This window comes from Pelophylax lessonae (assembly GCF_965119305.1).
Source record: "Pelophylax lessonae genome assembly, chromosome: 2".
Classification (NCBI taxonomy): Eukaryota; Metazoa; Chordata; class Amphibia; order Anura; family Ranidae; genus Pelophylax; species Pelophylax lessonae.
In genome coordinates, this window is record NC_138769.1 from 496,131,983 (window position 1) to 496,159,571 (window position 27,589).

The window sequence follows — 27,589 nt, forward strand, 5'->3', positions numbered from 1 at the left end:
GAGCAGCAGTGGCTCTGTAACAGAGGGATCAGTATAGCATTCTACGCATCAGTGCATTCAAACCATATGAATAGATTGAATACAGGTAGATTAAACCGATAACAGTCCCAGGATAGTAAACAAGTCAATTATCTACCAATAACCATTGTAGGCATAGAATATACAGTATCTCACAAAAGTGAGTACACCCCTCACATTTTAGTAAATATTTTATTATATCTTTTCATGTGACATTGAAGAAATGACACTTTGCTACAATGTAAAGTAGTGAGTGTACGGCTTGTATAACAGTGTAAATTTGCTGTCCCCACAAAATAACGCAACATACAGCCATTAATGTCTAAACCACTGGCAACAAAAGTGAGTACACCCCTAAGTAAAAATGTCTAAATTGGGCCCAATTTGCCATTTTCCCTCCCCGGTGTCATGTGACTAGTTAGTGTTACAAGGTCGCAGGTGTGAATGGGTAGCAGGTGTGTTAAATTTGGTGTTATCGCTCTCACCCTCTCATACTGGTCACTGGAAGTTGAACATGGCACCGCATGGCAAAGAACTCTCCGCAGAAAGAATTATTGCTCTATATAAAGATGGCATAACCTATGAGAAGATTACCAAGACCCTAAAACTGAGCTGCAGCACACTGGCCAAGACCATGCAGCGGTTTAACAGGACAGGTTCCACTCAGAACTTACCATGGTTGACCAAAGAAATTGAGTGCATGTGCTCAGCATTATATCCACAGGTTGTCTTTGGAAAAAAGATGTATGAGTGCTGCCCAGCATTGCTGCAGAGGTTGAAGGGGTGGGGGTTTAGCCTGTCAGTGCTCAGACCATACGCTGCATACTGCATCAAATTGATCTGCATGGCTGTTGGCCTAGAAGGAAGCCTCTTCTAAAGATGATACACAAGAAAGCCCGCAAACAGTTTGCTGAAGACAAGCAAACTAAGGACATGGATTACTGGAACCATGTCCTGTGGTCTGATGAGACCAAGATGAACTTATTTGGTTCAGATGGTGTCAAGCGTGTGTGGCGGAAACCAAGTGAGGAGTAGAAAGACAAGTGTGTCTTGCCTACAGTCAAGCATGGTGGTGGGAGTGTCATGGTCTGGGGCTGCATGAGTGCTGCTGGCACTGGGGAGCTACAGTTCAGTGAGGGAACCTTGAATACAGGCATGTACTGTAACATACTGAAGCAGAGCATGATCCCCTCCCTTCAGAGACTGAGCTGCAGGGCAGTATTCCAACATGATAACGACCCCAAACAACTCCAAGATGACCACTGTCTTGCTAAAGAAGCGGAGGGTAAAAGTGATGGACTGGCCAAGCATGTCTCCAGACCTAAACCCTATTAAGCATCTGTGGGGCATCCTCAAACAAAAAGGTGGAGGAGTGCAAGGTCTCCAACATCAACCAGCTCTGTGATGTCGTCATGGAGGAGCATTAGGAGGACTCCAGTGGCAACCTGTGAAGCTCTTGGGAACTCCATGCCCAAGAGGGTTAAGGCAGGGCTGGAAAATAATGGTAGCCACACAAAATATTGACACTTTGGGTCCAATTTGGACATTTTAACTTAGGAGAGTACTCACTTTTGTTGCCAGCAGTTTAGACCTTAATGGCTGTGAGTTATTTTGAGGGGACAGCAAATTTACACTGTTAAACAAGCTGTACACTCACTACTTTACACTGTAGCAAAGTGTAATTTCTTCATTGTTGTCACATAAAAAGATATAATAAAATATTTGCAAAAATGGGAGGGGTGTACTCACTTTTGTGATATACTGGAGTACAAAGAGGTTAGGTGCTTTCTTGAAGAATTTGGTGATGTCCAAGTAGTGGACGCATTTTCTGACATCTAGCACAGCGAAAGCTTCCTCTCCCCGGTTAGCGGGATTTTAGTGTAATGATGGCAAAACCACTTCTTGCACCCTGTGAGTTGTCAAAGAGATTGTATGGCTGAATTGGCATTGCATTTGGACCAAATTGGCACAGGACCCTTTTTTTGGTCCGCACCAGAATCGGATCGCATTGGTGTTCACACCTATGTGATCTGATTCACGTCCGAACTGACAGCTCGCACTGCAATATGCAAACTGATTTGGGGGCGTCAACTTTGTATTGACATCCCCAGTGATTCGCATAGAAAAGTTTGAACTTCCTGCGAGTTGAGTGCGATGCGGGAACCCGCAGTGGATTTGCAGGGGTCCTGCATCGCATATGTGTGAACCGGCACTGAGAGGAAACAATAGATCAGTGTTTAGGACAAGCCTATCGGGAAAGGCTGAAGAAAAGCTCTTTTATGGATAAAGCTTAAAGTTTGCGACGAAGAGATAGCTACTAAGAAAGATACCTTAAGTGTTAAGAATCTTAACCACTTGCCGACCGCCGCACGACTATTTACTGTGGCAGTCAGCCCCTCACAGGCAAAGTGACATAGTAGTATGTCGCTAGCCTGTGAGGCTTCGAGGGAGCGAGCGAACGCGCGCCGCCGGAGGCGCGCTCCCGCGCGGTCACGGACCCCCCACGTGTGCCCGGCGGACCCAATGTCAGCCGGGCACTCACGATCCTCCGTTACACCGGAAGAAAGGCAGGCGGCTAATGTAAAAAAAAAGCCGCCTGTCATTCTTCCCTGTGTAAGAAGGGAGATCAGACGGTTCTACTATGTAGGACTGTTGATCTCTGTTTTTACACCAGTAGCCATGTCCAATCACAGTTAGAAGCACGCACCTAGGACACACTTAACCCCTTCCTCTCCAATACAGTTAACTGCTTCACTGCCAGTGTCATTTTTACAGTAACAGTGCATATGTATAACACTGATTACTGCAGTAATGTCACTGGTAACCCCAAAAGTGTCAAAAATGTCAGTCAAGGGTCCGATCTGTCCGCCACAATGTCGCAGTCCCGAAAAAAAAAAAAAAAAAAATCGTAGATCGCCGCCATTACTCGTTAAAAAAGAAAAAAGAAAAATCTTTCCCTTTGTTAGTAAACGCGATAACTTTTGCGCAAACCAATCAAAATACGCTTTTTGCGATTTTTTTTACCAAACATATTTAGCATAAAACAAATAATTTAGATTTTTACATTTTTTGGAGGGGAATTTCATAATAAAATGTGAAAAATATTGTTATTTTTGCAAAATTGACGCTCTTTTTTTGTTTATAGCGCATGATCAAAAAAATCGCACAGGTGATCAAATACCCTTAAAAGAAAGCTGTTTGTGGGGAAAAAAAGGACGTCAATTTAATTTAGGTACAGCGTCGCACGACCGCGCAATTGTCCGTTAAAGTCACACAGTGCCGAATCGCAAAATAGGCCCTGGTCAGGAAGGTGGTAAAATCTTCCGGGGCTTAAGTGGTTAAGGAAATAGACAAAAGGTTCCTGAGTTAGAGCCTTAAGTATTATGGAGAGGTCCCAAGGGGACACCCTGATGCTCTGGCAGGTGCGAGTTCTGCTCATGGATTTAAACAGTTCCTTGACTAGAGGGTTTTCATTAGGTGGCATGTCTAGGAAAACTGGTAAGACGGCGGCATGTACCTTGAGGATACAGGTTTTCTGCTTTTCAGGAGCGTATCAACTTTTGCGGAGAGGCCCTTTTTTAACCCCTTAAGGACCGCCCCACACAGATATACTGTGGCAGGGCGCCCCTCCTGCGCAAAATCACGTATCTGTACATGATTTTGTGCAGTGGGTCTGGGACGCATGGGCGCCGCCAGCGACCTGCTCCCACTGCGATTGGACACAGCAAGTCCGGCAGGCGCGATTTTCGCTGGGATCATACTCAGGTGGGGGAGAACCGCAGTCTGCCTATGTAAATGCAATATGCGGCAATGTCCCATTTTATTTTTACAATTTTTTTATTGGGTATGTTTTATAGCAGTAAGTAAAAAATAATGGTTTGTTTTTTTTCTTTTTTTTTCCAAAAATTGTCAAATACAACAAAAAGAAAGCTCTATTGTGGGGAAAGCAAGGACATACATTTTATTTGGGTACGGCGTCGCACAACCGCGCAAAAGTCAGGTAAAGTAACAGTGCCGTATCGCAAAAAATGGACTGGTCATAAGGGGGGTAAACCTTTCGGGACTGAAGTGGTTAATAAAATGTGCCGTTCAGGATCCATGCTAACATTTGCAGTTTCTGAAGTTTTAGGTGAAATGCCCCCGATTGTACTAGCAGGTCGTTCTATTTTGGAAGGATCAAGGGGGGTTCCTCCACAATTCTTTTTTATACCGCAAACCAGGCCCTTTTCAGACAGTAGGGTACTATCATAATCACCCTTGTTTTTTATGTTTGGATTTTCCTGAGTTAAACAGGAGGGAAGACAAAAGCTAGGTCGAAACGCCATGGGAACCCCAGGGAGTCTACCCCTAGATTCTTTCTACTTCCTGATGGGGAAAAAATTCCCTACCTTCTTGTTCTTTGGCATAGCAAATAAATCCACCTCCACCATCCACCTGTGCCCCGCTTCGAGGTTAGCTGTAGCAAAGATATGAGGATTCAGTCCTCATTCAGCAGGATCTAGTTGTCTCCAGCTAAGGAAGTCCGCTAGGATATTGTTTGTCCCCTTGATGTGGACTGCTGTGACTGGTACGTCTCTGCCCAAGATAGAGTGTGACCTGCCCTCATCAGGGGTTTTGACCTGGTGCCCCCTTGATGGTTGATGCAGACTACCGTACTGGCATTGTCAGATATTAGTACATGCCTCCCTCTCGTCCGGTCCTGGAAGGCTACCAGTGCCTATCATCTGGTCCTGGGAGGCTACCAGTGCCTAATACACCGCTGTTTGTTTGTTTTTTGGGTTGGAAGAAGCCTCTGACAAGTCTGCTTCCCAGACCCTTTGCCTGACATGCTGGCCTTTCTGGGCCCCCAACCTGTAGCATCCATATAGTGGGCAGAAACCAGAGTCTGCCTTCTGACAGTGTGTCCTTCCTCATCCACCACCCCAAGCACTTCTTGAGGATCTAGGAAATGCAGATCTCCCCAGTAAATCTGTTTGGTCATCCCAGTTGTTTAATAGGGAGGACTGAAGTGCCCTCATGTGCAGTTGGACCCACTGCACTGCCACTTTAGATGCTGACATGAGACCCAGAAGGGACATGATGTTCCTTCCCGTCACCAGAGATGAAGTCAATACCTGGTCTGTGGTGTTGATCAGTTTGCTCATCTTGTCTTCCAGCAGGATGACTTTCTGGATGGTCATGTCGATGATGTAACCTAAAAAAATTGATCTTCAAGAGGGGACTCTGTTGCTCAGATGATTGTAAGCTTGTTAGTACTTCTCTCATTTGATTGTAAATCAGAAAATCGTCCAGATTTGGGATGATCTGAACCCCTTCAGCCTGAGCTCCTGCATGACCTCTGCCATTATCTTGGTAAATATGCGTGGTGTTGATGCTATACCGAAGTGGAGGGCCCGATATTGAAAATTCTGAATTGCATCTTCCGCTCGGATGGCAAATCTCAAATATTTCTGGTGGTTCCCATGAATTAGAATGTGTAGATCTGCAGGAGGAGAGGGAGCACGCCAGTGTAGCTGCTGATGCCATAGTGCCAGGCAGCATGTTTATCAAGGATGGGAGGGCCTGCTCAGCACTGCAGCCCACCCTCCGGTCCTTTGCCCACAGAAGAGATGTCCACCACACCTGCAGTGTCTTTCAACTGCAGTGCTTCCCCACACCAAGATTGTCACTGACAGACTTCTGGTGCCATTTTGGTGAGCTCACTTCCCCCATGGTGGCAATATTGCCATATGTACACATGGGGAAAGGCAGCTGGCATAGTGGGGTGAAGCAGGAAGACAGCCAGGACCTCCTCGTGCAGGAAAGGGGAGCAGGCGGATGGTGGACCTGGTTCAATGTTCACCTCCCGGTCGGCACCATAGGGAGTGTCGCCTGGGCTCTTCATCTACCCCACACTTCACCTAAAGTAAGGGGGGAAGGCATGTGTTTCAAGGTCTTTAAAAAAATAAAAAAAATAAAAAAAAACAGGGGCGTGACCAGGCGGCGTAACCTTACTCGTGTACTAGGAGCTCAGGACACCCGGACGGCGCGCAGTCCACGGCGTGGAGCCTGGACTCGGATTCCCAAAGGGTACCCTCCTCCTACTTTGTTACATGCGGATGTTTTTATGGAAACCATGTGAGTTGATTACGTATTTATGTGTGTAAATAAAGTTTTGAAACGGTATCACACTAGTGGGGCATTGCTTTTCTCCTTATATGCTGCCGAGTCTGATTGAATAGCTGGTGTGGAGTCCGGTCGGGTTTGCTGATCAAAGACCTATACTACAGGCTTGTACTGCTCATTCACGAGAGTGTTTTGAGCCACAGCAGCTGGTGAGTGTGCATTTCTCCTCCCCCCTTGGAGCACGGTGGTCATGGTGATCCCTGATAACTACACACGGCTACCTAACATCCCAGGATTAATGATTAGTGATCATGGACTGATTATTATTATTAGACTACTCCTGCAGCTTTGGTGACATCTGTTGAACATTACTGGACTGTATTGTATATTAGCAAAAGAAAAAGAGAGAGAGCGCTCTAAGTGCAGACAGTCTTTATTAATAACAAGGCATAGGTGATATAAACTCACTAGAAACCAAAGTCATCGAGCTGTGTCAAGTCATGGACATCAGAAATTCCTCTGGGAGGTGCCATCCACTCGTGTGCAGCAATTCAGAAGCTTGATCGCTGATCAGAGGAGAAAAGGAAGCCGGCTACCTCCTCCAGCAGTCGGCGGTCAGCGTCTAAGGCAGCGGCTGCGATGTGCGGTGGAAGCTGGAACGCGGCCTCGTCACCAGGGAATGTATGGTGTGTGGAATATGCACGGTATGCACGACGCGTTTCTGAGCATGCGCTGGGTCACGTACGGCCCTGCGCGCTCTTTCTTCAGGTGCTGTGAAGCCGTGTTTATTCCGGGGAATATATATGGTGCACAATAAAGGATAATTGGACACGGCCCAGGAGAAAGGGAACCTGCTAGTGATTTAAAACGACATATAGACAGGCAATACTATATAAAACTGCAATTAATCACTACATTAATATAAAACATTAGCGGCACATATGTGGAGTCTGTTCAATCGATGAAATATGTGAAAAATAAAAATAAAAAGACAATTGATCATCAATCTCATGCTTAGTAAAGAAAATAATTGAATAATAAAAATAGGATAAGATAAAACTAGGAGAACCCAGGCTAACCTAGGCTCACTGAGGACCCCTAGAGTTATATGGAAACAACAATACGTGAAATAAAATACATAAAAAAATACAAAAAAAAAAAAAAATTAATTATATGAATGATCGTGAAACCGCCATTAACGAGGATTTGATTGGGCATTAAAACCATTAAATAGGATAAAAATCACATAATAAAAAGACAAAAATCAGTATATTGCAAGTATACTTGTGGTCCCTATAATTTACTTATACATGGACCTAAGAGAAAAAAAAACAACAAGATATTTTAATATATCTATAAAAGCATCAGAATGTAAAAATATAAATATATAAAAAATTATAAAATATTAGGAAAATATTATAAAAAATATTATAAAAAACTCAGGCTTAGGGCGCAACATTATAAGATGGTATGTACATCAAGCTCTTCATTTAACCCTCGAGGCGCGAGAGCATCCAATGTGTAAATCCAAAAGGTTTCTCGCATACACAATTTAGAAAAACGTTCACCTTCTGGTAATTCTTTGGGGATAGCTTCAATGACCCAGATTTTTAGACCCTCAGTAGATTTACCGTGGATTTCTAGAAAGTGTCGCGGGACGCTATGGAGATCACATCCCCCCTCAATGAGGCGGCGATGTTTCCCAAAGCGTTGTCTGACTGGTCTAATCGTGCGACCTACATAGAGCAGTTGGCACGGGCATATCAGACAGTACACCACGTATTCAGTTGAACAATTATAAAAATTTTCCAAGACATACGTTTTGTCGTTATGTGTAAAGTCTTTTTGGCCGTGTCGCACAAAATTGCACATTTTGCACAGCTTTTTTCGGCACGCATACATGGCTTTTAAAGGAATCATCCATGGCAAGCGGTTGGTAGTCTTAGTTCTCTTTAATTTGCTTGGCGCTATCTTATTTTTCAAAGTTGTAGCTCTCCTATATGTCACTTTAGGTTTGTCCAAAACTACGGAGTTCAGATAGGGATCTTGTTTTAGAATGTCCCAATGCTTCGCCAGAATTTTTTTCCATTTTTCTATATTGGCAATGAAACCTGGTGACAAATCGGACCGGGTGATGGTCAGTAGTAACCCTAGAACTGGGGGGTTTACCTGGAAGATAAGTCTCAAAGGCTTGACTGACTATATCTTCTGGGTACCCTTTTTCTGAGAATTTTTGCTTCAGATGTTCACTTTGAACTAAATAGTCCGAATCTCTAGTGCAATTCTGTCTAAGTCGACAAAATTGGCCCTTGGGTATATTCTTTGTCCATTGGGGATGATGGCAACTGTTAAAATGAAGATATGAATTACCACCCGTAGGTTTGATGTAATTCTTGGCATATATCTGATGAGATTCATGTCCAAGTTCCAAATCTAAAAATGGCATAGAATCAGGATGTGAGGCAAATGTGAACGAGAGGCCCAGGGAGTTGTTGTTACAATGCCCGACAAAGTCGTCGATCTGGGAGACAGAGCCATCCCAAATGACGATAATGTCATCGATGTAACGCCCAAAGAAGACAATATGTTTAGCGAACGGATTGTTCCACCAAATATATCTCAATTCCCAATAACCCATCGTAAGATTTGCATACGACGGGGCAAAATTGGCGCCCATAGCTGTGCCGTTTATCTGTAAATAAAATGTGTCCTCAAACTGAAAATAATTGTGGGTTAAACAAAACTGTGTCGCATCCAAAATAAAAGCCACTTGATCATGATGTAAAGAGGAGTCTTCAAGAAGAAAATGTTGAATGGCTTGTAAGCCTATATTGTGGGGAATGGATGTGTACAATGAGCTAACGTCCAAGGACAACCAAGAGTAACTATCTTCCCATCTGTATGGGATGATCTGTTCCAATAAGTGGCCAGAATCTCGTATATAAGATTGCAGATTTTGGGCGAGAGGTTGTAAGTAAACATCGATGAATTGGGAGAGACCACTGGTAATACTGCTCATTGCAGCAACAATAGGTCTACCTGGAGGGTGCAGGGGATCTTTATGGACCTTTGGTAAGTGATAAAAGTAGGGGGTGTTGTAGTAGTCTCTCTTTAAGAAAGCCGCCTCATCCTTATTTATCACTTTTTTCTGCAGTGCTGACTGTATCAGTTGCTCTACTTCTATCTTAAATGAAGGTAATGGATCCTTGGATATGGACCTTTGGTAAGTGATAAAAGTAGGGGGTGTTGTAGTAGTCTTTCTTTAAGAAAGACTGTCTGCACTTAGAGCGCTCTCTCTCTTTTTCTTTTGTTTAGTTCAGAATTTCTCTTGTCTGTGGAGAGCAGCTCGGTGCCTTGGACATTTTCCATCAGGACTCTGTCATTCATCAATTTATGGTATTTTTTTCATCTCCGTTTTTTCATCTGCGTTTTTTCATCTGCGTTTTTTTTTTTTTTTGCAGTTTCTATTCCTCATGTTCTCTTCCCTTCCCCTCCCCCACCCGTTCTAACCCATTTACTCTTCATGTGCTGGAGGTTTTGTTAGCGCTCCTACATTGTGGTTGTATTGTATATTAGCAGTCGAGGTTGTATATCTATTTAGTGGTGACTTCTGGTTACTTACTTTTGCGCTACTGGAGTATTTAGAGTTTATTTCTTGAATATCGCCTATCATTCCATTGTCTATATATTTTTTGTTAAGTAGCAGCATTGTAATTTATACTATCTGGATAGAGTCCTCATTAAGCGCTTGGGGTGCTTACTATAGGTATCGGTGTGTCTGTAAGCTCTTTTCGTTTTAAGCCTTAGTGTTTGTTTTGGGCAGCAGTGGCTTTTGCCTTGAAACTCTCCCATGGAAGCTATTTTTGTTCAGTCTCTTTCTTATTGTTGAATTATAAACACTGACCTTAACTGATGCAAATGAGGCTTGCATTTCTTTGGATTTTCGTCTGGGTTCTTTTATGAACTCTTGGATTTGGAGTCATCATTGTGCTCTTGGGAGTAATTTTGCTATGCCAGCCATTCCTAGGAAGGTTCACTGTTCAAGTTTTCTCCATTTGTGGAGAATGGCTCTCACCAGTGGTGGCTGGTGCTCAATTTTTGGGGGGGCGCAAATGTAAAATGTAATAGGCATTGCTTTGCGGCAAAAAACGCTGTAAAAAAATTGCATGACTTTGAGGTCACAAAAGTGTGAAAGGGGCCTTCAATAATTAAGGTATAGTGTGCCCCCCTTTCAATGCAGTGACCAGCGTACATGCCCCCTTCAATACAGTGACCAGCGTACATGCCCCCTTCAATACAGTGACCAGCATACATGCCCCCTTCAATACAGAGACCAGCATACATGCCCCCAATTCAGTGACCAGCATACCATTCCCCCAATGCAGAGACCAGCGTACATGCCCCCAATGCAGAAACCAGCATACCATTCCCCCAATGCAGAGACCAGCGTACATGCCCCCAATGCAGTGACCAGCGTACATGCCCCCAATGCAGTGACCAGCGTACATGCCCCCAATGCAGTGACCAGCGTACATGCGCCCAATGCAGTGACCAGCGTACATGCGCCCAATGCAGTGACCAGCATACATGCACCCAATGTAGTGACCAGCATACCCCCAATGCAGAGATCAGTGTGCGTGCCCCCAATGCAGAGATCAGCGTGCGTGCCCCCAATGCAGAGATCAGCGTGCGTGCCCCCAATGCAGAGATCAGCGTGCGTGCCCCCAATGCAGAGTGCATGCCCCCAATGCAGAGATCAGCGTGCGTGCCCCCTTACCTACCTGGAGCACCAGCGGCGGCGGACTTCCCCGAGTCCTTCCAGCAGCAGCGGCGGGTCTCCACGAGTCCTTCCAGCAGCGGTGGCGGGTGGTGCGAGTCCTTCCAGCAGCGGCGGGCGGCTTCTTCTGAGTCCCGGTGACCGGCGGCGCGACTCCACGAGTCCTTCCGGTCCGGCCTCCTCCTCGGCCAATGGCAAGGGGTTTGCCTTGCAGCCAATTAGGAAGCGCGTATCGGACGCGCTTCCTGATTGGCCAGGAGAAGGATCGGTGTGACAATGGGTGGGCTCGGGATGCACTGCTCTGCGCCCCGGGTCCACCCTTTGCATTGCCCTATTAGAGCCTCTGGCTCTAATCAGGTGAGGAAAAAAAAATCCCATTGTACTCCATGCATCCGGTGCCCCTGCATGCAGATTAGGGGGCGGCACCCCTGCGCCCTGTATACACCAGCCGCCACTGGCTCTCACCATGGTTCGCTGGAGTCCCAAAGCCTTAGAATTGGCTTTGCAACCTTTTCCAGACTGAGCCATGTCAAATGCTTTGTTTTTTTTCTCTTTTTTTTTTAAAGAGAACAAAGAACATTATATTGTGCTGCTTTTTGAGATCTTTTAGTGTGCTTCACTTTGTCAGACAGCTTCTATATAAGTGACTTAGATTTAACTTGCCACACCCAGGTCTGATTATTGCAAGACGAGTCAAATCAAATGCCCCGTACACACGTACCGATCGTCGGCCGACCGATCGACCGTCAAATGTCCACGGCTGTCTTGTTTGTTGTTTGTCTGTTGAAAAGTGCTCTAGACTTGCCCTGTACTTTTGTCGGCCGACAGAAAATGACGTCAGAACGTTCAACGCACGTCCGCCGCTACAAAAGAGGAAGTGAGTGTTTGGCCGTGACCCTTCTGGGCATCTCGCGCTGATTTCGCTATTTTCCAAGACATCGTTCGAGAATTTATTATGGAGCCCGAGGATTCGACCCTTGCTGTAGTTAGCGTTGGAGTTTTGGCTCTGAGGCGACGTATGAGCAAGAGGAAGAAGAACCGGACCTCCTGGATGAAAAATTGGTTGCTTAACCGTGATCAATTTTCCCACATGTCCTTGCTGAGGGAGCTCCAGGAAAATAATCCTGATGACTTCACGAATTATTTGAGGATGACGGATCCCATCTTTCACCGTCTTCTTGCCCTGGTGTCCCCCTATATTCTGAAGCAGGATACTTGTATGCGGGTTGCAATTACTCCTGAACAAAGGTTAATTGCGACTTTGAGGCATCTTGCAACAGGGAGAAGCCTGCAGGATCTGAAGTTCACCACAGGCATCTCCCCCGAAGCACTTGGTATCATCATCCCTGAGACCTGCTCTGCTATCATCAAGGTCTTGCAGAAGGACTATATCAAGGTATGTTTTATTTTTTACATTACATGTATTAGTCGTTTCACCCGAATTATGATGTTTTTGGATGTACAGCAATTGAGACAGGCCATTATTTTGTAACTACCCTCTGTCCGCATGCACATAGTAGTAAAGATGTAGATTATCTTAACCATTTGTAAAATTACCCACTAACCACCCCACCATTCTCTACTATGTGTCCCTAAACGCATTGCCTGTTAACAGTATTTTGAATTTGTGTCATTTTATTACCTTCCCTCAAACAATTATTCCTTGGCCAATGTTTTAGTACCTAGTTTATGATTTATCTTAAATACATCAGTACATCCATTCCCACCTATGATTGTGTATATTTATGTAATGATGTTAAAACCTTCACTGACCACAAGCCCTTATTGATGTATAAATGCCTAGTTTTACTTACCCATCCCCCCCCACCCACATGCTAAATCTAAAGGCCCGTACACACGTACCGATCGTCGGCATACAAACGTCGGTGGACGAAGGATCTGCCGATTGTACGCGTGTTAGTATGGTGCCTCCGACAGATGTCTGCGCACAATCCGCGGACAAAAGTCTTTCTTGCAAACATGAAAATATTTGTATGCCGACACCAGAACGGACGATTGTTCGCCTGTCAGTACACAATTCGGCCGACAGACCGCAGATTTGCAAGACTGGGCATGCTCAGAAAATAGAAAACACAGGGAAAGTTAACCATTACATGACATCACTTCTGCAGTCGGCGGACAAAATTCTTGTGCTGTCCTTGTGCTGTCTTTGCACTTTTCAGCAGACACCGACATCCCGGGGAGAAAAGAGGAACATTTGTAAGCCGACCATCGGTACGTGTGTACGGGGCTTAAGAGTCAGCATATACCAAAGCTCTAGCTCAGAGGTCTTCAAACTATGGCCCTCCAATTGTTCAGGAACTACAATTCCCATCATGCTTAGTCATGTCTGTGAATGTCAGAATTACAAGGTCTCATGGGATGTGTAGTTCTGCAACAGCTGGAGGGCCATAGTTTGAGAATCTCTGCTCTAGCTGGTGAGTATAATGGGCCATACACACTATAAGATTTTCTGAAGAATTTCTCCTTACGATTTACCAAAACCAGATAATATGAGGTCAAACCTAAACCCTTTCAAATTCTATGCAATCTGGCAGGCCCTTGCACTACATAGAAAAGGTAAATCTGAAGGAAAAAGTCTTCAGAGAATCTTATATTGTGTATGGCCCTTTACAATATAATAACATTAGGAGGTGTAAAATAAATGTATGTAGATGTTACATCCCCAAATCCAAACGATTGCCTTCCTGTTTATATTTTTTCAAAGTTGCATAAGCATTTAACAGACAACTGGGTGTGTAATTAATAATGTCATGTGCTCAAGCCCTAAATCTTGTTTTTTGTTTCCCCCACAGTTTCCTTCAAACGCAGAGCAATGGCTGGAGCTTTCTGCTCAATTTCTGGAGAAGTGGAATTTTCCCAATTGTGGGGGTGCTATAGATGGGAAGCACGTCCGCATTGTCCTCCCTCCGAATTCCGGCACATTTTATTATAATTATAAAGGATTTTTTAGTATAGTCATGCTAGCCATAGTTAATGCAAACTATGAGTTTATTTTTTTGGATATTGGCAAAAATGGCCGCAATTCTGATGGGGGAGTTATTGAGCAGACAGAGTTCGCTCGTCGTCTTCGTAACGACACTCTGAACTTGCCATCCAGGGAGCAAACCGTTGAGGGTATGAGCTTTGTTTTTATAGCAGATGATGCTTTTGCGCTTGGGGGGCATCTTATGAAGCCCTACCCTCAGAGAAACCTCACCCCCGGGCAAAGGATCTACAACTACCGGTTGTCCAGAGCTCGCAGAGTTGTTGAGAATGCCTTTGGGATAATGGCCAACCGGTTCCAGATAATCCAGACGTCCATACACCTGGCACTGTACAAAGTTGATAACGTGGTCCTCTGTTGCTGCATTTTACACAACTTTCTGCCCAGGAATGCAGAAAACTATCTTATGCAGCAACTGGATACTGACCCTGCTATGCCAGGTACAAGTGGAGAGGCACAACCTCGTGAGCAAATGGAGTCCATGACCTCAATGCAAGTTGGACGCTCAGAATTGGCATCACAGAGGGCCCGTCAGATCCGCCAGGAATATCTGGAATATTTCGTGGGGAGAGGAGCTGTGTCCTGGCAGCAATCACTGCCACACACCCATTAATGTTGTTAAAGATTTGACACACAAGATAAATGTCAGAGATATCAGATTTTTCAACACATTAAACCAAAATTGCAATGATTCTGTATTGTGGATTCTAATCATTTGGGCACATATGCCAAACATAATTTTTTGGGTTAATCATGTGTTATATATGTGTGACTTTGGAAGGGTTAATACATTCATCAGTGTGTTTCTTTACTGTAGTCTCTCACCAGCTGATCCAAAGTGATGATGGCCATGTGTTATTTATTATCCAGTGGTGTAAATACAAGGGCCTTCTGCACCCCATAAAATTTCCACAAACCCTCTCACATTGAGAACTAGGTCACACCCAAGGTTCATCTAATGTCACCTTACATTGGTGGTCATTGTCCAGAAGGTGCCCATACTATTCATTTCATATAATACATTAGGGTATTTCCAACGTACCTACACCTGTTATGTTGTGTTAATTTATGACATCCTTCTCACTGCCCACCAATGTTAGGATATGTCAGTGTTACGTGAAACTTGATCATTGTTGATCTCAAAGTGTTATATATAGGTAATGGAAAGTGAACTAGAGCAACGAACCAGCAATACACTATAGATTACACTGATCTCCCTACACTGATTGCTACTGGCAATATCAATGTCATATTGAATCCTAGGACTGATAGTACCTTGAGTGTTGAGTCACACTTATGCGATGTGGGAAGTCTGCGACTTTGCAGCCTTCCTGCATCGCATAAGGGTGACCCGCCACTTACTTTTTGCACAGGATTGTATTCCACAAGTGTGAAGCACTGTGCGATCCAATCCAGATACATCAGAAATAAAGGGTCATGTGCGACTTGTGTGCATGTTCAGTGCGAATGTAGCCATACAAAGTGTATGGCTCAATTCACACTGCACATCTGATGGCATGTAATATCGGAGCGCACTGCTCCTTTATTACATGTGATCAGATGTTCAGGCCAAAATCAGCTATACAGTTTGTATGGCTAAATTCACACTGCACTCGCACAAAAGTCGCACATGATGCATTTATTCAGCCACATCAGGATTGGATCGCACAGTCGTTCACACTTGTGTGATCCGATCCTGTGTGAAATGTCAGATCGCACTGTGATATGCGGTAAAACTGGGGGGATCTTTAACATTTCATTGACACCTCCAGCAACTCGCATATGGCAGTGTCAAAACTGCTTTCATTAACATGTAAATATGTGAATAGGACAGCCATTATACATTTAGTGCTTCTTTACACAGCTTTAGACCTGGACCCCCCCCAACAAAAGTCAAATAAAGAATCGAACACACATTGTTGAATGTAAAAAATGTTTTAGTAACAAACATTCACAGGGTTAGGGTTAGGCTTAGGGTGTTGTAAAGTGCTTTTCCCAAACTTGGGTACACCCTTAACAGCTGAGTGTAATAAATATGCCATAAAAGACAATACAAAATGGGTAAAATCAGGAACATCCCAATAAAAACATTTAAAACGTTGTAAAATATTATTTTAAAATTTGCCAATCATGTCCACGAAGTCTAGCATTTTATTCTGTAATGCTGTTGCAGTCTCCTTCATTTTTTCAAGGTCTGAGCAGCATTGTAGAGCCTCAGTGGTCAATTTTGCAAGAGTGCAACTATGTAAAACATGTTCTGTAGAAAAAAATACAACAGAGTCAATGTGAATCACCTACATGAGGTCATAATAGAGAAACATTTGGTGTCCAGTTTATCTTAAATTACTCTCGAGTTAATAACTACCCTGTTCTTAGGCTCTTTTGCCCTAGGCTCTTCTTCCTCCTGTCCTCCTCTGATGCTGTTGCTGATGATTCTGCCGGTCTCTGGAGCTTACTATATATTCATTAGGGGTGTGAACGCATGATGACGTTATTGTGAGGTCGTAATGTATATATATATATATTAAGCTGCAGAGATGGGCAGAATCCACGGCAACAGCATCGGAGGAGGACAGGAGGAAAAAGAAGAAGAGCCTAGGGCAAAAGAGCAGACAACATAAGAGCAGAAGATTGGACAGCAGAAGAGTGGAGAGGAGAAGATCCAAAGAGCAGAGTGGAGAAGACCGGATGAAGATATTTAAGAACATTTCAGAAACGTCTGTCGTTATTCACATACACTTCCTTTTATGTGGTTAATGTGTAGGGGTACTATGTACCCCATACCCATTCACATAGGGATTGGGGTCTGGGAGCCACCCTTTGTTAAAGGTTGCTTCCAAAGTCCTAGGAACCCCCTGGCCGCATGACCCCCCAAAACCACCAGACAGGGTTGTGGGGATGAGGCCCTTGTCCTCCTCAACATGGGAGCAAGGTGCTTTTGGGTGTGGGGTGCAGAGCCCCCCCTGGCCCAAAGCAACAAAACCCCCCCATGTTGAGGGCATGTGTCCTGCTGTGGTCCAGGGGGGGTTTGGTCCACTTGCTCGTCCCCTTTCCTGGCCTGACAAGCTGCATGCTTGGATAAGGGTCTGGTATGGATTTTGGGGGTAACCCACGCCGTATTTTTGGTGTGGGCCTACCCTCAAACTCAATACCACACACAAAGGGCCTGCTTGGGAACTTGGGGGGGGGGGGGGGTTCACCCACGGCGGGTTATCCAATTTTTCTGTATAGTTCCCCCTCAATAATCTTCACAGCGCAAGTGGCCCCGCAAGTCAGAGCATCCTGATCCGACTTACGGTGCGACTTCCATTCAAATAAAGAGGCTCCCATAGGGAACTAGTATTTACAAATGGAGGGTGAAAATAACGCTGATAAAAGCAACATGGCAAAACGTGCGATTACGCAAATTCTACAAAATAATGAAAACACGTATTTACAGCTGCTTTTCTGGCGTTAAACAAAGCTTTGACACATCTTTTAGCTCATGCCCCGTGTGCAAGGGGCCTAGAAACCTGCAAACGTCAAAAACATATTTTTGATGTAAAATGTCAATCAGGTGCGCAAAACTATTTAATCATGTGTGTAATATATAATCATATAGTCACAAATCGAAAAAAAAAAAAAAAAAGGACGAATTTACAATATAGGATTATATAATGGACACATATTTTCAAAGCTTGCCACACCTGATTTACATTATTAAACAAACAGGTCGTTCCTTTGAAGCATTACATCAAATACAGCAAATGACAAATACACTTTAAAAATCATTATTAAAAAACATACGTGGGCACACAACTGGCTCTCCGACACTTAGTCCAGGATCCTCCAAATTTCCAGATGTGCCGGCAAGGCTGCTTGGCAAGTTGCCAGGAGATGAGGGAACATCTGCAATGTAAATTTGTAAGGGAATACAAGAATATAAGGTTAAACAATCATTGCAAATACACATATTTCTATTATCCCACTAACCAAAAATCTGTACCAACCAACCTTCATGTTGCTCTGGTGGCTGGACACTTGTTGGCTCCACCATTATTAATTCAGGAAGAATGTCTTGATCTACATAATACAAAAAAGTTGCCATATCATAAAAGTCACAAGAGGTACATTTGTTAGGACATGGTGCCCTGCCTGATAGCTATTTTATGAACAAATATTAAGACATGTACATGGTTATCTCATAAAAATATGGTACATTAATGTTTGACTGTGCATAGGAACCAATTACCTTTTGGAGAATGTGTGCCAGCATCTGGGCCCATGTCCTCAGCTTCTTCCTCCACTGCAGATGGAGCTGCCAAATTCCCTGCACCTCTCCTCCTCCTTTCCCATTCTTTGGCTTTTAGTTTTCTTTTTTCTCCTATTTCAAAAAGGTTAGAATAATAGAATAATAATCTGTGAATAATAGGAATGTTTGCAGAGAAAATTCGTGCCAAGAAAGAACATTCGTTGCAATACAATACATATATTTTTAACTATGGCTTCCTGTCTTTTAATGTAATATACGAAAAAATAAACAATAGATCGATCTAATCACGACATGACCAATAAAATGAGTAATAGTACTTTTTAGAGAGACATTATAATCTAGACATGTTAATACAACATACACCAAATTTCAAATATACATATTGCATGATAAATTAACTAACTTACTTTTTTTCAGAATACGATGGATTTGCCCAAGCTGATTTTGCTCACGATGTTTTAAATTGGACCATCGTTTCCTGATTTGATCTTTGGATCGCTCCACACCATACTTTTTCTTTAAACAGGCCACCACCTTGTCCATAATGTGGTCTTTCCTGGCATTGGGCCTCTCGTAATTTTCTAACTTCCCATCATAGTCCATCCTTTCTAGGATTCCTACCATCTCCACCATTTCCCCCTTGGTCATGGGTGTAGCTTTGGTTTTTCTGGTGGCCCAACCACTTCGGCCCACACTAGTTGAACTCTCAGATCTTTGAGACATGTTTCTTGCCAAAGATTGTTCCACCGCCTCAGGTGTATGTGTGTCGCATGTAGGCCTGATCTTCGGCACGTACACACCCCTGCACAAGCCCGCCACTGGAGGAGGAGTTGACGCATGCGCTGTATTTAAAGGACGCCAGATCTTTTGGTCGAGGATTCGCTAGCGGACATATCGGGGGTTGGAGCACGAGCGATCGGCGAATCACGACTCTTCCCCGCAAACAAAGGTATGACTATTTGATTAGAAAGTGTGTGTTTTGGGCCCTATACAGCTTTTATTAGGAATATCTTTATTATGTCCCAAAATACATGCTATTTTACTAGGTTTTGTGTTGTGTTGTGTCTTGCAGGCATATACTGTACTGGAAAATGGTGGACACCTTCACCAACCATGAGTTCTTGCTCCAGTTTATTGAGGAGTACAGGCAACTGCCCTGTTTGTGGCAAATCAAATCTGCAGCATACAAAAATAGGCAGTTGAAACAACAGGCCTATGAACATCTAGTGGCCTTGTACCAGCCCATATATCCGAGGGCAAATATTGAGTATATAAAAAGAAAAATAAACAGCATTCGCACTGCCTACAGACGAGAGGTTTAAAAAATAGAAGACGCCACAAAGTCTGGAGCAGCTGCAGAAGATGTCCCTGTACCACGGCTGTGGTACTTTGACAACCTCAGATTCCTGGCAGACACGGAGGAATCCAGGCCATCCATTTCCACACTGCCTTCTACTTGGCAGAGGCCTCTGTTGATCCCAGCCAGGAGGAAGATATCCTGGAGGAGAGTTTGACTCAGGTATGGCATTTCACAATATATTGTCTGCTAAAAATGTAATCATGTAACAAAATTATAAGCAAAACCATAATTGACCCTTTATGTAAACGGGCATAGCAAGGGGTTGGCATGACAGGCAACCGCCAGGGGCGCAGGCCGGGGGGGGGGTCGCTAAAACATTGGCATTGTTTTAGTGATTTTTTCTAAATCCACTCAGCCTGCACACCCCAGAACCCCCAGTTTGCAGGCGGATTCATGCAGGTGTAAAACATTGAGAGCTGCTTCATGCAGGTGTAAAACATTGAGAGCAGCTGAGCCAACAGACCAGGAGACTGAGACTTCCTCTCACTGCATCCCCAGCACACCTCCGGTCCTAACAAACACTGCTGTAGCCTCAGCACACCTCCGGTCTTACAAACACTGCTGCATCCCCAGCACACCTCTGGTCTTAACAAACACTGCTGTAGCCTCAGCATTCCTCCGGCTCAACCTTTTTTTAAAAAACTAACAAACAAACTAACAGCTCCTGCAAATGATACATCCATCCTTGCTTCCATGTCTCTGGTCTCTCACTCCGGGTCAGCAAGGCAGGTGGCTTCCTTATTCCTGTTTACCTGCACCGCTTCACCCTCAATGCCCTACATCAAGCCCTCTGCAAGTTCAGGCCCCTCTCTCTCTGCAACCACCCTCCTCTCTCTCTCACACCCCCTCTTTCTCTCCCTCTCTCTATCTCTCACCCCTCTCTTTCTTGTTTTTCACACCTGAGACAATGATTGCCCACTAGAGAGCTCTACACTGGGCAAACAAGGGACAAATGAGAAACATTTAATGCCCTTTTAGATTTTTTTGGGTGGTTACATTTTTACATCGATCTTGGGGGGGGGGGGGGGGGGGGGTTGTTGCCAAATACAGCTCCTCAACAAGGGCACTGGAGACCCTAGATAGGCCACTGTATGTAAAGTCTGCTATTTGTTCACAATAATATAACAAACATGCATTTTTATATACACTATAACATTCTAATCAATTGTTCATTTCATCAACAGGGAAGTGTCACTGAGGAGGAGGCAGGTTGCAGCCAGGAGGCTGTGGAGCCCTTGGAATTATTTCCACCACCTCCTGCCAAACGCAGACAAAAAAGAAAACACACGGATGACATCACCGACAAGTTCATAAGTGAGGCACATGAATCCTTTGGAAATAGGACAGGGAAAACTTTAGGGCAAGTGGACCTACTGCAGCGGCAATATGCCCAAAAAATCATTTTAGATGTGCTGCACAAGGCGGAAAGGGGCTGCCTTACAGAGCACAGCCACGCGTGCGAGGAGCACCCGTGCCCTCCACCTCCACAACAACAGCCACCACCTCGCCAAATGGCACATGGCAGCCAGTGGCAATATGGGCAGCATGAGTCCAACATGCCCTCATGGCAGCCTGATTATAGTTATCATCAATTATAATTTTTGTACCCTATTATTTATTTTACCCCTGTATCAGATTTTTTAAGTTAATTTAGTCTAAATGGACCTTTTTATGTTTATTTTTTGAATACGGAAAGTATTAATGTTTTCTGTTTGTTTTTTGTGATTTAAAAAAAATAAATAAGATTGCACTTAAAAAATGGCGTATCTTAATTTGTTAACATGTTGAATATTGTGCATAACCAGCAAAATATGTTTGATACATTAATTCATAAAAGAATAAAGGGACATATCAATAGTTAGATCTTTGCAGTCAAAATACAAAGATAATGGTGAAGAGTTAAAATTATTTAATTCTAAAATTTGATAGAACAGATAGAATAGACAAACATTATCTTCATCATAACAGAACACATGCCTTTTTATTTGAAAAGTATTGAATTATGAGCAGCATCTTCCTTCTCACATTTATCAAGATGAGCATGTGCTCCGCATTTCACATATTTTTTGGCCTGCCGCGAGCCGAAAGTTCTTTCTGGATAAAATGTTGAGTTTACTTGAGAAAATTCTTCTGGGACGGTATTTGGTTCCGATCATGCGTGTTGAGATTTGTAGATGTGTGTCGGCCGAATTCTGTACTGACTGGCAAACAATCGGCCGTTCTGGTGTCGGCATACAAAAATTTTAATGCTTGCACTACAGATTCTGTTCGGACGAAAGTGCGCTGTCGGCTGTCGGAAGCATCATACTAACAAGCCGAAAATCGGCCGATCGGTCGTCGGCCGAATCTTTTCGGGCCGACAATCTGCACGTGTGTACGGGCCTAAACACTACGCTTTCCAAAAAACATGGTTAATCAGTTCATTTATTTTTTAGCGGTGTGTGGGGGGGGGGGGGCAATTACTTTTTAACATAGGGCCAAGCGGCTTTGGAAAGCCCCCTCATTTAATCAATTAAATCATTTAAAAACTGCATTTTGCATGCATAACTCAGGTTATCTTTGTGTAATATTAAAATTTGTATGATGATCTGAATCATTTACTTTTTGCTTTTGTGTATTCTGCTACCTTCAGGTGAGTAGACACTAACAAAAATAAGCCCTCTGTAGTACAGTGAGGATACAGAAAATCAGTTCATAGACCATGTGACATTCCAAACCAATAAGCAAGGTGTGGGTAACAATATTGGCCCCAAATGGAAGCATGTGGACTGGAGCTTATGAGGGTCCCCCCAGAAGGCAATCCCTCGATTTAACAGGATAGATCGCAGGATGTAAGAGTCCTTGTAGGAGGTAAATATTCCTATTGCAAACATTCCTGTAGTAGGCTAGGAGGTAAGTGGGTGCTACAGCAACTGCCAGCTGTAAACTGGCAATATCATAGAACAATGTACAGTACATATTACTAGGGATGATTGAACTTTTGAAAAGTTTGGTTCGACCAGAACACCCGAATTTCCCGAAAGTTTGGTTCGGATTCCAGAACCCTATTGAAATCAATGGGACCCAAACTTCGGGAATCAAAAAACACCTTTTGAAGCCCTAAAACCTAATAAAATGCCCCTAAAAAGTGCCTAGGGTTCTGGGTCATGCACCAGGGACTATGAATCGGGCAAAAAAAAAAAAAAAAAAAAGTTCTTAAAAATTTTCGTTTTTGATAGAGAGTAGTGTTGAGCGAACACGGACTGTATTATTCGTGTTCGTACCGAATAATTGGATTTTTGTTACCCGAACACGGACCCGAAAACTTTACTGTATGTTCGGGTAAAAATCCGTGTTCGGTCATTTTATTTCCGGGTTTGTATGTATTGGCGCGCTTTTAATGGCGGGCTTTCAACAGCCAATCAACAAGCGTTTAACTGGTGTGCCTTAAGCCATCCTAGCCATGCCTACAAATGTATTAGTAGCTGTGATTGGCCATCTGAAGCATGTGACCAAGTCTTTATAAGTTCGAGACCGAGCGCCGCTGCGTCATTATGCTGCAGTACAGGGACAGAGCACACATCATACGTGCTGGCTGCTGATTAGGGACAGACAGGCAAAAAATCATATTGTGTCCGAAAAGAATTGAGGGACAGGTCGGAGTGCTGCAGGCAGGGCGAGATATAGGCATTTTAGGGCGAGGCTGGAGATATTTAGGGTCAGTGTTCTACAATCGATTTTGCTGTGTGGGGGGGGGGGGGGGGGGTTTGCAGTGCCAGCAGTGACCGATCTTATCAATCCTTTTAGGGAGAGGCTGGAGATATTTAGGGTCAGTGTTCTACAATCGATTTTGCAGTGTGGGGGGGGGGGGGGGTTTCAGTGCCGGCAGTGACCGATCTTATCGATCCTTTTAGGGAGAGTCTGGAGATAGGAAGGTGTCAGTGGTGCACATCGATTTTGCTGTGTGTGGGGTGGTGTGAACACAATCTTTTTGCCCACTGAGGAGGAGGGAGAAAAAAGTATTTATCAGTCAGTTGTGTGCAGCGTTTTTCCTTCAGTGCTGCTGTGCTAACTGTAATAATACACTGCTGTGTTCACACATGTGCTATTATTGAGTGATTTCAAAAGTTATACACTTTTTTTCTATTCCACTATTCAATATACACCCTTGGGTTAAAAAAATTAAATTTTGACATAGTCTGTACTAATCTAGTTAAAAATTACAAACTTAAAGGGGAATTTTCTTTTTTTTTTCCCTCCATAGCCTGCAGCAGAGCTGACTGATATAAGACACTGCTGTTCACATGTGCTATTGATAAATCACCAATTTTATATCATATTTTCTATTCCGCTATTCAATCTACACCTTTGGGTAAAAACAATTAAATTGCGGGATAGTCTATCGGTACGTGTGAGATACACCTTTCCAATTTTTGGGGCGCATCTCATACTGCCGAGGATTTGAGGGTGCTGCCTGTTCCGAACTCCTCCTACTCCTCATCCTGCCTTTGGGGGTACAAAAAAAAAAAAAAAATAGTAATTTGGGCCTAGTCTGGGTCTCTACATGTGAGATACATACACCTTTTGATATCATATTTTCTATTCCGCTATTCAATCCACACCTTTGGGTAAAAACAATTAAATTGCGGGATAGTCTGTCGGTACGTGTGAGATACACCTTTCCAATTTTTGGGGCGCATCTCATACTGCCGAGGATTTGAGGGTGCTTCAGTGTGCCTCCTGCCTGTTCCAAACTCCTCCTACTCCTCATCCTGCCTTTGGGGGTACAAAAAATAGTAATCGGGGCCTAGTTTGGGTTTGTACGTGTGAGATACACCACAGTTTTGTAAAATTTTTTCCTATTCCGCTATTCAATATACACCCTGTTTGAGTGTAAAAAATTAAATTACGGCATAGTCTGTATCGATACATGTGAGATACACCTTTTTAAATTTGTTTGGCGCATCTCCTTCCACCGCCGAGGATTGCAGGGCGCTTCAGTTTGCCTCCTGTTCCCAACTCCTCCTACTCCTCATCCTGCCTTTAGGGTACAAAAAATAGTAATCGGGGCCTAGTTTGTGTTTGTACATGTGAGATACACCGTTTTGTAAAATTTTTCCTATTCCGCTATTCAATATACACCTTTTTGGAGTGTAAAAAATTAAATTACGGCATAGTCTGTATCGGTACGTGTGAGATACACCTTTTAAATTTGTTTGGCGCATCTCCTTCCACCGCCAAGGATTGCAGGGCGCTTCAGTTTTCCTCCTGTTCCGAACTCCTCCTACTCCTCTTCCTCATCCTCCCTTTAGGGTACAAAAAATTTTAATTGGGGCCTAGTCTGTGTTTGTAAGTGTGAGATACACCGTTTTTTTTATCCTTTTTCCTATTCCGCTATTCAATATACACCCTTTTGGGGTAAAAAAAAAAATAAAATTGCGGCATAGTTAGTATATTTGACTGTGAGATACACCCGTGCGATACTGTTGTTGTTTTGTTCCGCTATTCAATAAACACCTTTCTAGGGTAAGATCATAAATTACAGAAATATGAGGAGACCGTCAAATAGGGGCCGTGGCCTGGGTCGTGGTGCTGCTGGTAGAGCTCCTGTTGCAAGGAGAGGACGTGGTCGATCTGTGCCAGCTACACGCACAAGTGAAACACCTTCCTCAAGTGTGAGTAGGCGACAGAACCTGCAGCAGTATTTGGTAGGGCATCATACGCCTCTAGAAGTGATGAGGCCAGAACAAGTGGAGGCGATAGTAGATTGGTTTGCTGCTGACAGTGCCTCCAGTTCCTTCACATTGTCTCCTACCCAGTCTACTGCAGAAAGGTCAGAGTTGGCACCTGCAGCCAATGTCCAACCGTCTTTCACCTCACCCCCTTGCAAATCAGGCAAGCAGTCTGAGCCCCAAGTCATACAGCAGTCTCTTCTTTTTGAGGACTCTGTCAGCAGGGTTTCCCAGGGCCATCCACCTAGCCCTGCCCCAGAAGTTGAAGAGATTGAGTGCAGCGATGCCCAACCACTTATTTCTCAAGATGAGTACATGCAAGGACCATCGCAGCACGTCTCCGATGATGACGAAACACAGGTGCCAACTGCTGCGGCATTCAGAATTGTGGAGACCGACAAGGAGGGCAGGGGTGAAGATGATGGAGGACGATGAGGTCCTCGACCCCACATGGAATGAAGGTCATGCAGGTGACCTGAGTAGTTTGGAGGAAGAGGCGGTGGTCGCACAGCCACCAGCACAGCAGAAGAGGGAGCAGGGTGCAGAAGCGGAGCGGCCGTGCCCTAGACACTACGCCTGCTACTGCCCAACGCAGCAAGGGAACGAGCGCAGCAAAGCCAGCTCAAAAGGAGTTCTCTAGCGTGGAAGTTCTTCAGAAAATGTGCTGATGACAGGACACGAGTGGTTTGCACCCTGTGCAATCAGAGCCTGAAGCGAGGCATAAACCTTCTCAACCTGAGCACAACCTGCATGATCAGGCATCTAAGTGCAAAGCACGAGCTGCAGTGGAGTAGACACCTTCAAAACCAAGAAACGTCTCTGGCTCATCCTGCTTCCTCTTCTGCTGCAGTCTCGGCCTCTCCATCCACATCTGTAGTGATACCGGCACCTGCCACCCTGCAAACAGACGATCTGTCAGCAACACCACCACCTGGTTCACCAACCATCTCCACAATGTCCCGTGGAAGCGTTCAGCTTTCCATCTCCCAAACACTTCAGAGGAAGTACCCCCCTACCCACCCGCGATCCCTGGCCCTGAATGCCAGCATTTCAAAATTATTGGCCTTTGAAATGCTGTCATTCTGTCTGGTGGAGACGCACAGTTTTCAAAACCTTATGTCAGTGGCTGTCCCACAGTACGTCGTGCCCAGCCGCCACTACTTTTCCAGGCAAGCCATCCCTTCCCTGCACAACCAAGTGGGGGAAAAAAAATCAGGTGTGCACTGCGCAATGCCATCTGTGGCAAGGTCCACCTAACTACCGATACGTGGACCAGTAAGCACGGTCAGGGGCGTTATATCTCCCCAACGGCACACTGGGTAAATGCAGTGGCGGATGGGCCTGAGGCGGATAGCAATTTGGCGCATGTCCTTCCACCACCGAGGATTGCAGGGCGCTTCAGTTTGCCTCCTGTTCCCAACTCCTCCTACTCCGCTTCCTCATCCTCTACCGCCTCCTCATCCGGTCAGCATAACACCTTCACCACCAACTTCAGCACGGCCAGGGGTAAACGACAGCAGGCAGTTTTAAAACTTGCCTGTTTGGGGGAAAAACCACACCGTGCAGGAGTTGTGGAGGAGCATGGAACAGCAGACAAATGAGTGGTTGCTGGCAGCGAGCCTCAAGTCCGGCCTGGTGGTGTGCAATAACGGGCGAAATCTCATAGCAGCTCTGGGCCTAGCCGGTTTGACGCACATCCCTTGCCTGGCGCATGTGCTGAATTTGGTGGTGCAGAGGTTCCTTAAAAATTATCCCGATATGTCAGAGCTGCTGCAGAAAGTGCGGGCCGTCTGTGCGCACTTTCGGCGTTCTCACCCTGCTGCTGCTCGCCTGTCAGCGCTGCAGTGTAACTTCGGCCTTCCCGCTCACCGCCTCATATGTGACGTGCCCACAAGGTGGAACTCCACCTTGCACATGCTGGAAAGACTGTGCGAGCAGCAGCAGGCCATAGTGGAGTTTCAGCTGCACTACGCACGCGTGAGTCGCTCTGCGGAACAGCACCACTTCACCACCAATAACTGGGCCTCCATGCGAGACCTGTGTGCCTTGTTGCGCTGTTTTGAGTACTCCAACATGGCCAGTGCCGATGATGCCGTTGTCAGCTTAACTATCCCACTTCTATGCCTCCTTCAAAAAACAATTCGGGCGATGATGGAAGAGGATGCGGCACAGGAGGAGGAGGAAGAAGAGGTAACATTTCCAAGGCTTTCAGGGCAGTCATTCGCAAGGGGCTCCGAGGGTGGGTTCCTGCACACACAAACGCCAGGGACACAATTGTCCAGCAGGGGCACAGTTCTGGAGGATGAGGAGATGGAACCATGTTCACAGCAGGGTGGCACCCAGGCCAGCTCATGGCCAT